Consider the following 4279-nt stretch of genomic DNA (forward strand, 5'->3'; position numbering starts at 1 on the left):
GTATTAATAACAACAGTTCTGTACCAGATTAATTCTAACCACCTCTATTTGGTTGATTAGAATTAGTGAATAATGACAAGGAGGAAGGCTAGGGGTGGCATTTTGCACTTTAATTGATAAGCAGATAGCATTATTTTAATTATTTATTGCTCTTGGAACATTTTTTTTCCTGAAATTTTAGTTGCTGCTAAATTAGATTCTATTAAAAAAAACCCTAAATGCAATCCAACCCTAAAACATTTTCAATTCAATGAAAATTAAAAAAAAAACAAAACTGGTAAGATGTGTTTTCCTCCACAACAAGAATTAAGGAGGCTGTGTTGTAAATGTTTTGGTGAATGTCAATGATAAAACAAAGACACTAAGAAAATGACTTATTTTCCTGAGTAAGAATAAATCTGAAAAATCCATGCCCCATTAATTAAAATCTAAATCTCCCACAGTTAATGATAACATTTTTTTGATAAAATATGTTTTAATTGTTCACTGTTTGGGAGGAGTCCTGCATTCTGTATGTATAAGAGAGATCTGTCTTCAGCAAAGCTAATCATCAAGGTCTTTTTTTTTTTTAAAATCTCATCTGTATTTACCTTTTAAAGTAGAATATGACCAAGCACTATATTTCCATTCAGACTTGAAGGGTTACAAGACCTAGGGAAGCTTAGGGTTTTGTTCTCAGTACTTTGGAAAACAAGCCACATGGGGAATTCTTCTGTTTTAGCTTGTGTTCTTCTAAGACTACAACATGCAGAATGACTACAGGGGATGAAAAATTTTAAGATGAAACTTAAGCCATCTTAATTTTTTTCCTTTTAAACATGAAGCTAAATCTCAGAATACTCCCAAGTGACAAATTATTTGGTCTACTAAGGAATCCAGCTTCTGAACAGCTAAACACTTCAGACCACAAAGTTAATAGGTTACATTACGTCTTACAACAAACATTCTACCAACCTGTTGAATTAAACCTATAGTATCACAGTATCACAAGTAGAAAGAAATTTTATCTTCCCCCTTAGTTTACATGCCACACAGATGTTTTAAATGTTAACAAAAATAAACAAAAATCCTGGAAAATATATTATCAGAGAAGGAATGAAGGTAAGCATCAAACAAAGTTCTGGTGAAGTTTAGTCTACTTCTTCCATGCACGATGTGTCGTCATCTCCTTCCAGGGGTGGCATCTCTTCAGTTACAGCAGCACTGGTATCATCCACAGTAGGATCATCTTCATCAATACCTAGACCAAGCTTGATCATCCTGTAGATTCTGTAAGCATGTGTCTGGGGATCTTCCAGACTAAAGCCAGAAGACAGGAGTGCAGTTTCATACAGCAAGATGACCAGATCCTTCACAGACTTGTCATTCATGTCAGCCTCCGCCTTTTGCCGTAGGGTTTCAATAATGGAGTGGTCAGGGTTTATCTCCAGGTGCTTCTTTGCTGCCATGTAACCCATTGTTGAGTTGTCTCTGAGGGCTTGAGCTTTCATGATTCTCTCCATGTTTGCTGTCCACCCGTATGTGCTCATGACAATACAGCATGGGGATGTCACCAATCGGTTTGATACAACCACCTTTTCAACCTTTTTCTCCAAAATATCTTTCATAATTTTGCAGAGGTTTTCAAATTTTGTCTTTTTCTCTTCCTGTTTCTTTTTCTCCTCTTCATCTTCTGGGAGCTCCAGTCCTTCTTTGTAACTGACACCAAGGTCTTACCCTCAAATTCCTTCAGCTGTTGCACACAATACTCATCAATGGGCTCAATCATATAGATTACTTCTAAGCCATGCTTTCGGAGACGTTCCACAAAGGCCGAGTTAGCAACTTGGTCCTTGGTCTCACCTGTGATAAAGTAGATGTGCTTCTGGTTTTCCTTCATTCTGGTGCAATAGTCCTTGAGAGAAACCATCTCATCTCCAGAAGCAGATGTGTAGTACCGCAACAGCTCTGAAAGCTTCTTCTGATTTTGAGAGTCTTCATGAATTCCAAGCTTTATATTTTTTGAGAATTGCTCATAAAACTTTTTGTAGTTTTCTTTATCTTCTGCCAGTTCAGTAAATAGTTCTAAACATTTCTTGACCAAATTCTTTCTGATAACTTTCAAAATTTTGCTTTGCTGCAACATTTCATGGGAAATATTTAGAGGAAGATCCTCAGAATCCACCACTCCTCTAATGAAATTCAGATACTCAGGGATTAACTCCTCACAGTTATCCATGATGAAAACTCTGCGCACATACAACTTGATGTTGTTCTTTTTCTTTCTGTTTTCAAACAGGTCAAAAGGAGCACGTCTTGGGACAAAAAGAAGGGCCCAGAATTCCAATTGTCCTTCAACAGAAAAATGCTTCACTGCCAAATGTTCTTCCCAATAGTTGGTTAAGCTCTTGTAAAATTCTCCATATTCTTCATTAGTAATGTCATCAGGATTTCTGGTCCAAATAGGCTTTGTTTTGTTGAGTTCTTCTTGATCAATGTGCTTTTCTCTCTTCTTCTTCTTCTTCTTCTTCTTCTTCTTCTTCTTCTTCTTCTTCTTCTTCTTCTTCTTCTTCTTCTTCTTCTTCTTCTTCTTCTTGTCACCATCTTTCTTTTCTTCTTCTTCATCAGAACCAACATCTTCTATTTCAGGCTTGTCCTCTGACTCCTTTTCTTCTTTTCCTCTTTATCTTCTTTTTCTTCAGCTTCATCATCACTGACTTCCTTATCACATTCCTTCTCCACGAAGAGAGTAATGGGATAGCCAATAAACTGAGAATGTTTCTTCACAATCTCCTTTATTCTCCGTTCCTCCAAATACTCTGTTTGGTCTTCTTTCAGGTGTAAGATAACCTTTGTTCCAGGGCCCATTGGTTCACCTGTGTCAGTCCTCACTGTGAATGAGCCCCCTGCTGAGGATTCCCAGACATATTGCTCATCATCATTTTGTTTGGTGATCACAGTCACTTTCTCAGCAACCAAATATGCAGAGTAAAAACCAACACCAAACTGGCCAATCATAGAGATATCTGCACCAGCCTGCAAAGCCTCCATAAAGGCTTTGGTACCAGACTTGGCAATAGTACCAAGGTTATTGATCAGGTCAGCCTTGGTCATTCCAATTCCTGTATCCACAATAGTAAGGGTTCGATCTTGTTTGTTGGGAATAAGATTAATGTGCAGCTCCTTCCCAGAGTCTAGTTTACTAGGGTCTGTCAGACTCTCGTATCTGATCTTGTCCAGAGCATCTGATGAATTTGAAATCAGCCCCCTCAGAAAGATCTCTTTGTTTGAATAGAAAGTATTGATGATCAAGGACATCAACTGGGCGATTTCTGCCTGAAAGGCGAAAGTCTCGACCTCCTCCTCCTCCATGGGTTGGCCTTGGGTCTGGGTTTCCTCAGGCATCTTTTCGGAGTGACCACGCACAGGACGTGACCGGCTGCATCACCACACTGAAGCAACTTCATCAAGGTCTTTTACACAATAAAATAACTGCTAAGTATTTCAGATATAAAGATAAACTTAAGAGTGAGAAAAACAGAAAAATTGGAATTACGAAGATATTGTCATTTATAGAGTAGTTTCTAAAACTGTTGGAAGACACAGCATTATTTTATATAGCCATCCCAAAGTGTGTATGTGTCTGTGTATGTGTCCAGACAGATATCATATGAAATATTTTAAAAGTGTTTCAGGAGTACAACTTTAACATACCCATCTCCTTGTAGATTGAAGATAAATATTGATGCATTTGAAAAATAAAGATACGTTAATTAAAGAGTATAAAATTGCTTTAATGAGGTTATTTTTATTGAAATTTAAAATTATATTTCTATATAACATACCTCCTTCAATGCTCACAAATCACAGTGTAAAAAGGGACAAAAAGAGTGTTAGATCCAGACATGGTTGATGTCTACAGCAAAACAGTCTTTTCTACAAGTGACAGAGATGTTGTACCCCTCCACTCAAAGAGCTGTGACTGAATGCCTGATACCTATACAAGAGCAAGTCAATCAAAATCCCAGAATTGGTAGGGCAGGGCTAATTATGTCTTATCTGTAGCTGAGCACCTGTTGGTGATTTATGTCTGCTGGGGAAAAAAAAGAGTCAATTTTCTTCAGGGACACAGGCCATGAGGTTAAACTGACCAATTAAAATGACCACTATGCCTTATGTTTTACTAACCACACAAATATAACTGGCCAAGCTCTATACCAGTTTCTATTGAAATAATTACAATTATGTAAGGAGCTCTACATTTGGCATTGACATTGACGAAAACTCAATGCAGTAAGAA

General features: G+C 37.4%; 1 pseudogene; it reads right to left on the reverse strand.

Moving 5' to 3' along the window:
- Positions 1 to 727: 727 nt before the first annotated feature.
- Positions 728 to 3420, reverse strand: LOC114696365 (annotated as a pseudogene).
- Between the last annotated feature and the right edge of the window lie 859 nt (positions 3421 to 4279).

This window comes from Peromyscus leucopus, chromosome 7 (assembly GCF_004664715.2).
Source record: "Peromyscus leucopus breed LL Stock chromosome 7, UCI_PerLeu_2.1, whole genome shotgun sequence".
Classification (NCBI taxonomy): Eukaryota; Metazoa; Chordata; class Mammalia; order Rodentia; family Cricetidae; genus Peromyscus; species Peromyscus leucopus.